The following is an 8,383-nucleotide window of genomic DNA, read 5'->3' as shown; positions in this document are numbered from 1 at the left end:
TAAATTGAATGAAATTGTGTTTGAATGAGCATAATTTGAAATTGTATAGATTAAGAACAAAAGAAATCAGGCTTAGATCGGGGGAAAACAAAAATAATTGAATAGTCGATTTATATCGTTTGTCGATATTCGAGGTAAGTATGTAGGCAAGTAGACATTGTTAATTTATACTATATGTAAAATTAACATGTTGATTTGAATTTCTATGAGTTTATAATGCAATTATCGAATGTGACTATGCTTGGGAATAATAAGTTCAAGTTCAATTTGATCAAGTTACAACGTCCGAAAGCCCCGTACGAACCCTAGGAATAGCTAGGATACATATGTCATGACATAGGATTTCCATATGTGTTCTTGTGTAAGACCACGTCTAGGACGTTGGCATCGATATGTGATTACGTGTAACACCATGTCTGGGACATCGGCATCGTATTTGATTCGTGTAAGACCTTGTCTGGGGCAGTGGCATTGATTTATCGATATGTGATTGCGTGTAAGACCACGTCTGGGACGTTGGCATTATAAGATATATGTGATTATCCGAGTATCCTATACAATTCTGAATGGCTCAACGGGCAATGATAAGTTACGAATGAATGTGAAATCAGGTTAAAGTGAACAGGTACGTAAAATTATTTGCCTACTTGAAAGTAAGGTAAGTTCTTTATTGATATGTGATATAAGTTATAAGGATGCTAATGGTGATGTTTGTGTATATAAGAAGCTATATGTGGTTTAATGAATAAGTATGTGATATTGAAATTTGATTTATATATATATTTGGTTATGTAATGATATTGTGGCTTTGAATTAAATGATTCTTGATGATGAATATATGTATTTATATTCAGCCAAGATAAGGTTATATATGAAAGTAAATAATGTTTACGAAATTGTAAGTTTGATATAAAATGGAATTAAAAAATAATGTATTAATTTAGTTAAATTGAGTTCATTATACTTTTGAGTTGTTTATTTGCTTAAGGCTTACTAAGCTAAGTTAGCTTACTTTGTGTGTATATTTGTCTTTGTTTTATAGATTTTGTAGATCGTTACATGCTTGGGGATCGTCAGTAAAGTCAATCGCACTATCGTTTATTTTCAGTACTTTTAAATGTTTTAAATTCGAACTTATAGCATGTATAGGTTATATTATCCTTTGGATATATTTGATTTTGATATGTATATATGTTAAAAAGCCATGCAAAAATGGTTTGTTTATCTTGCCAAGTATGTTTACATGGTTGAGTAAATGATGTGGTTGATATATTGGTTATATTTGACATATTCAGCTAGGAAACATATTTGTAGGTGAATATGGTTTGAAGTGGTTGGTTGCAAAGTGAATGATTTATAAATAGCTCATTGAGTAAGCTTAATATATAGATTGATTTGCAAGTGTGATGAGTTGTATGATTTGGCTTGTAATGGATTAAATGATGAATTTATAGCCAATTGTATAGTGATTAATTTATTTCGAATTGTATTGGTTAAGTGTGCACATTTTGTACATTTGAATGAGTGAGATATTTGTATGATTCATGATGATTATGGCATGATTTCTTAAAGGCTAAAATAGTTGTATATTATTTGATGGGTTGTGATTAATTCAGCACATGAATATTTGTTATATTAGTTATTTATTTTCGGTTAATGTATCCATGTAAAAATTATGTCAGAAAATGGAGTCGTATATTTAGTATATGTGGTTTGTGTATACGGATTGGTAATGAAATATTAAGGACATTCAGATATGACTTTTAAGTTTTTGTTAGGTTTGTAATTTTGATTTGGCGTGTAAGTGAAATTGAGTTTTATGCTTAAATTTGCACTTAGCCGATTGTATGGTTATTGAATTGGTTTGGAAAATTAAAGTGTTAGTTAAAATGGTTACTTTATATAATGTATATAGGTTTATTTGTGATTTACGAATGAGAAGGGTAAATTATGTTTGGCTTTTCGATTTGATTCTTGAAATGTTTTTTTTTAAGTTAAAATTTGACTTTGGTTAAACTTAATATTAAACATTCAAATATTCGGCTAAAGCATTGAAATGATCAAATGAATAGTAACTTATGTTATGTTTGGAGTATGAGTAGGTTGAATGCATGTTTATATGCGGATAAATGCTAAAACATTATGGTGTTATATAGTTTAAATTTTTAGTGGCATACCATATCTTATTTCGATGCTATTATTTTATTTAAGAAAAATTTGGGTAAGTTGTGATTATATATATATTTATATGTTTATATATTGATGCCAAAGATGTATGTTAATTTGTTATATATTTAAGACATGAGAAATTTTATATTTCATAATTGTTTTACTTGATGTGGATGATTGTAATGACTTTGATATGCGTATATGCTTTGTGTCAAAATGATATGTTTGGAATTATTTTCTTATAACTTTATATTGGACATATCTTGATTAAATGGTTATGATATGATTTCTAAAGATGTTAAATTGATTATTTATGTTACAATTGCTTGGTATTTGAGTTGTATGCTTGAGTATGATTGTGATTGCCTAAAAGTTGTGTCTCGTCTGGTAATACCTCGTAACCCATTCCGGCAACGGATATGTGTTAGGGGTGTTACAAAAGTTCTTCCCCATTAGCAAGATGATTCAACTAAGAAGGGAAATTTTGATGTTCAAATAGTTATAAGGGGAAAGCTTTCATGAAGCATGGCAACATTTTAATTTGCTAATTCAGAAGTGCCCACACCATGGATTGCCTGAGTGCTTATGACTGCAAATTTTGTACAACGGGTTGGATGTGCATTCGAGGTCAAGACCAGATGGAGCAGTAGCAGGAGCCTTAATGAACAAAATGTACGAAGACACATTCGAATTAATAGAAATTATGGTGTTGAATTCCTACTAGTGGCCAACTGAACGATACACATACGACAAAAGACCATCTATGGTGAAGGCTATCCAAGAGGATGATAGATATCAACAAACTAATGAACAGACTCAACTGAATAGAGGTTGAGAAGAGTGCAACATCTATTTATGGAGGAGACAAACTACTCTTACACTAAATTAGTAATCCTACCGAGGATATGAACTACATTGAAAATAAGAGTGGAAATCCTTATTCGAATACATACAATCTTGGATGGAGAGATCACCCGAATCTAAAATGGGGAGTAAACCAATGAGGAGGTAGTAGCTTGAACCAAGCTAAAAATTATAACTATCAACCTCTTGATTTACAGAAACCCCAAGAAAGGGTCAACTCAAATGACCATACTGTATGTGGTCAACATCTAGATAGAATCAAGAGGGAGATGAAATCAATGAGAACGGATGTGAAGCAAGTGCAATCTGAGTGTACCAATTCAACAATAACATTGACTAAACTTGAAGGTTAGATGAGTCAATTGATGAGCATGATGGGGGATACAAAAAGGCAAATTGGCATAGGTATTCCTAGTAATACCAAAAATAATCATCATAGAGAAGGGAAGGAGCACATTAAAGCAATAGTACGAAGGAGCACGTGAAAGTATTAGTGCTCCAGTTGGGTAAAGTATTGAGTAGCCCAGAAAACCTAACTCGAGAGGTAAATATGAAGAATACAGATAATATTCAAGAAAGACCCTTAGAAGTTGAAAATGAACCAGAGTTAGGGCTAGTTTGGCAATGCTTTTGAAAAGTGCTTTTGAGAAGTGCTGTGGAAAAGTGCTTTTGAGAAGTGCTTTTGAAAAATTTGGTTTAAAATTTGAGTGTTTAGCATTGCTGTCAAAAAGTACTTTTGAGAAATAAAATGTCCATTTTAGACATGTTATTATCAAGTAACAAATATACATTTAAATAATATTTAAATTAGTTAATATTATTATATTTTAGTAAGAATATAAAAAAAATATATTATAATTTCTTGTTAATATTTTAATATATAAAATATAAATTTTAAATATTTTAAGCAATAAATATTAATTATTTATAAAATTTAATTAAAGTATATAAACTATATTTTAAATATTTAAATATAACTATTAAATATTTGTAATTAGTATTTTAAAAATATTTTTTATTTTTAATTAATGATTTTAACACATTTGTAATTAAGTACCAAGAAAAATAAAGAGAAGTACTCTATTATTGAAGGGGTGGAAAAGTAATTAAGCACTAAAAGTGCTTTTGGGAGAGGAAAAGCTAAAAATTTTAACTTCTCCGTTTCAGAAGTGCTTTTGAAAAGCACTTCGAAAAGCTAAAATTTCACCAAAAGCGACTTGTTCTCACATGACTTTTTTCAAAAGTGCTTTTGGAGCCAGAAGTGCTTTTGAAAAGCAATGCAGAACTGGCCCTTAGAGGAAGTAGTTGCACCAACAGTTGAGCCAAAGATAGAAACAATTAAAGACTTTACCGTTGCAAAAAAATTGTTCCCTTCAAAACAAGAAAAAAAGCAAAAACGAGATGTAGACGAGTTTATAAGTTTTCTAAACTTGTTCAAAATGTTAAATGTTAACCTACCTTTGATTGAATTAATTAAGATAAGGAACATTCATTTTACTAGAGCTTTATGTAACCTAGGAACTAGTATACTTTGTGAAAAATACATCTTTTAAATAAAAGTTACCTGTACGACCAGAATCCTCTATAGAAATACCACTTCAACACGTGCCCTAAATTATTGCATAGTCCCTTCTATAGGAACTTTAACATTTTACATAGATGGGTCCTCTATTAAAGAAAGATTAGGAGCAAAGATAGTTTTAATTTATCTAGTAAGTCATGAGCAACACTACTGTTTGATTTTATCATTCCTAGTAACAAATATGTTAGGTTTAGCTAAATCAGTAAAAGTCCAACACTTGAAAGTATTCATCAACTCACAACTCGTAACAATCTAACTTGATAGAGAATATGATGATAGGGATCCTACAATGGTAGAATAGCACAAAACTCTACAGAGTTAGTTACAACACTTCCCTCTAGTCGCTTGATAGAAAGAACCGTGAAAAAGATAAAGGAAAAGTTGATATGCTCTCAAAGATTGCTCACATTGTGAAAATGGGGTACTGATGAAAGCTGTTGATTGAACAAGTTTGTAGGTCAAGCTACAAACGCTTACCCTCCATCAATAATGTTAGTTTCATAGATTGTTGGATGAAACCAATCATCGAATTTCTAAAACACACATGCAAGAATAAGAATCAAGAAAAATCCTGGAAAATAGAACAAAATTCTATAATATATGTGTTTATTGATGGAATCCTTTACAATAAGTCATTTTCCTAGCCTCTTCTACTCTATCTCTAAAAGAGGTGTATGTCTTTAGGGAAATCCATAGGGGAATCTATGAAAACCATTTGGAGGGCAGAGCTTAAGCTTAAAAAGCCTAGTGGTAGGGGTACTTTTGGCCTTTAATAAAAGTCAGCCCTTCTAATCTGGTTAAAAGATGCAATAGATGTCAAAAAGTTTACAAGTTACCAAAACAACTAGTTGAAATGTTAAAAAATATCTTCAATCTGTCACCCTACATGACTTGAGGTTTAAAATGTTGGGTCCATTTCTATTGGTCACAAGGAAGCAAAATTTCTTATTGTTTCCTGTTATTATTTTATGAAATGGCTAGATGTAGAACCCATTACAATCATCACTACAAGTTTTGTAGAAAGTTTTCTCTTGAAAAATATGTTATGTGGATTTCGAATAGGTAGACAGTTAAATTGAGCACTCAATATTTACATTTTTTTCAATTTGACCATTTATCTTTTTTAATTGTTATCTAAATTTGACTTTTAACATTTCAAATAGTTGAACTCTTGTGGCTTGGCAACTCTTGTGGCAATCCATATGTACTTCAATCTAACAAGACACTATTTATCTCATGTCAAAAAATAATTCGAAATTATAAAAATATTTCAAAATTGAAAACTACATAAGTTCATAAAAATTCAAAAAAAAAAAGCATAAAGTATTCGTGGATTGCCACCTGAGTTGTCATGCTTAAAATTTTAATATTTTAGTCACTATTTTCGTTAACAAACAACAATTCCAGTCACTACATAATTTCTTTTTATCATATTTTTAAAATTTATACAAGTTTTCAATATTTATTTTTCAACTTTCGAACATAAAAAAAACATAACACAAATATATGATTGAAAAATCACATGAATACCATAAAATGAATTACTAAAATGTACTAATTCCAATCTACATAAATTTATATTATGTTGAATAGAAAAATAATATGACTGCTAACCAAGCATACATCAAACATATAGTTTTCATCCTCATTGAATAAAAAAAAAGTCACAACAAATCCAATTTTTCCACTCCCTAACTATCCCTCATCAGTTTTAATCCCTTCATTCACTTGTCTCAAAAATAATAAAACATCTTCCTAGATTGTTTTATAGCATGCATTAGAAATAGCTTTTATGTATTGTCATAGGAACTCTAATTCTCAAAATTCTCAAATAAGATCTAATCTAACTTATGAAATTAAAATTTTCTTCATTAAAGTAATTAAGATTGAATCATAGAAAAATTTAAAAGATAGAAGAGAAACTCAAAATTAGCAGAATAACATAAAAATTCTAAATTCAATTAATAAACATGATGTTTTAATCCTAAAAAGGAAAATGATATAGGTGCTTTAGTTCAAGGGAAAAGACTGTGATTTGTGACCAAAGTTCAACAAACACAACACCGTCCTAACATAAAATGATAGAATACTTTTGAATCAAAGACAATAATTCAAGCAAATAGATAAATCAAATTAAATTTTATTTTTCCCAAGGGAAAACGACATTAGACCAAAGGTCACTATTGGGATTGATGTTGTCACAAAACTGGAACATCATCTCATCGGCTCCCACATGAGTTTGAGGGTTGTTGTTATTGCTCACCAGTTCCATGATCCATTGTTGCCTCTACATTGGATCCATGTTGTTCACATCTGGTTGCACAATGTCCTTTGTACCTATCCTCAACATCACTTTAGGGGCTACCATCGTCATTGGTGGTAGTGCAACCATGGACGAAGACGAGGATGATGACACCTCTTAAGGATTAAGGGGTGCCTTAGCAAGTGCATCTATCCTCTTGTCAATATCACTCATTTTTTTATCCAGTAACAAGTTGATATCATTCAAGGCCCCAAAGTTCAAACCATGGATTACCCCTTTTCCACAAATGTTATTGAAAATGACTTGGGTTGTCTCTTTTTCCCAGTTTTCCTTACAATGGTTTTTTAGCTGCTCAGCTGCTTTGGTGATCTTTTGGGAGAGGAAAGTCTTTTGGTTCAACATATTCTTGCTTTTCTCCATCTCAGGGATCATTTCGAGCTTGGAAAGAACTTGTTGGACTCCCAACGGGGAAGGCCAAACCTCGGGTGGGGACTTATAAGGCTGTACATGATAGCACAAGTGTCAACCCCACAAAGGGTACTCATTTCACTCATTTTTTTTGTCAAACCCTTCATTCTGTTCTTGTAGGTGGCTTTCCTTGCTGAATCGTTGGTGATATAAGTAAGCTTAACCTTCTTCCTTGTCATGGCTTTCAGATCAAAAGGGGATATTTGAATGGTTTCTTTTTCCTTTTCTTATGCATTTCTTCCCCCCCCCCCAAAAAAAAAAAATAAGAATGCTTTATATAGAGGTAAAGAGAGTGAAAATCTTCTCAAATTAAATGACAATAATAGCCAATAATTTTAGTATATACATGGGTTAGGTTTTATTTTTTTATTTTTCCATGATTAAATTTTCATGTAAATATATATTTTAGTCATAAAATGGCGTCATATGTATTACAAAAAAATTATTACTAGTTTTATGAATCTTATAATATCGAATAATTTGATTAGTTATAAAACGATGAAAATGACTTTTATCATTTTTATACAAATAATAATTATTATATATACATGTATATCTGAAAGTGAAAAATATATAATGTGTATATAAGTCTAGCTAAGGGATATCTTGATGTCAACCTCAACTTGTAAAAGATAAAATAAAATGCAATTGTTGACGCTATAATTATGTAATATAAATATCTTGTTTAGTCATAAAACGATTAAAAAGTGACTTTCATTATCATGAATTTATACAAATCTTGCAATATAAAAATATGGTTCTAGTCCTTGTACAAAAAAATTTATAATTAGTTTGTGCACTTATAAAGTCAAAATTAAGTCCAACTTTATTATTTAAAAATATTAGTCCAATAATTAAAATCATAAGTATTTTCCATAAAAGATTATCAATTTGGCAAGTTGATTAAGTTGTCCTCTTGTGACGTGGTATATGATTGGCAGAAAATAGCCATGTTAAGTTGATAACTTTTAACGGAAACTACCAACAATGATAATTATAGGACTAGGATTTTTAAATTGAAAAAGTAAAAGGATTGA

At 30.3% G+C, this 8,383-nt stretch overlaps 1 pseudogene; it reads right to left on the bottom strand.

Moving 5' to 3' along the window:
* Nucleotides 1-7,034: 7,034 nt before the first annotated feature.
* LOC108487816 (agamous-like MADS-box protein AGL80) lies at nt 7,035-7,591 on the bottom strand (annotated as a pseudogene).
* Nucleotides 7,592-8,383: the final 792 nt, after the last annotated feature.

This window comes from Gossypium arboreum, chromosome 10 (assembly GCF_025698485.1).
Source record: "Gossypium arboreum isolate Shixiya-1 chromosome 10, ASM2569848v2, whole genome shotgun sequence".
Classification (NCBI taxonomy): Eukaryota; Viridiplantae; Streptophyta; class Magnoliopsida; order Malvales; family Malvaceae; genus Gossypium; species Gossypium arboreum.
This window is presented reverse-complemented; position numbering and strand designations above follow the sequence as displayed.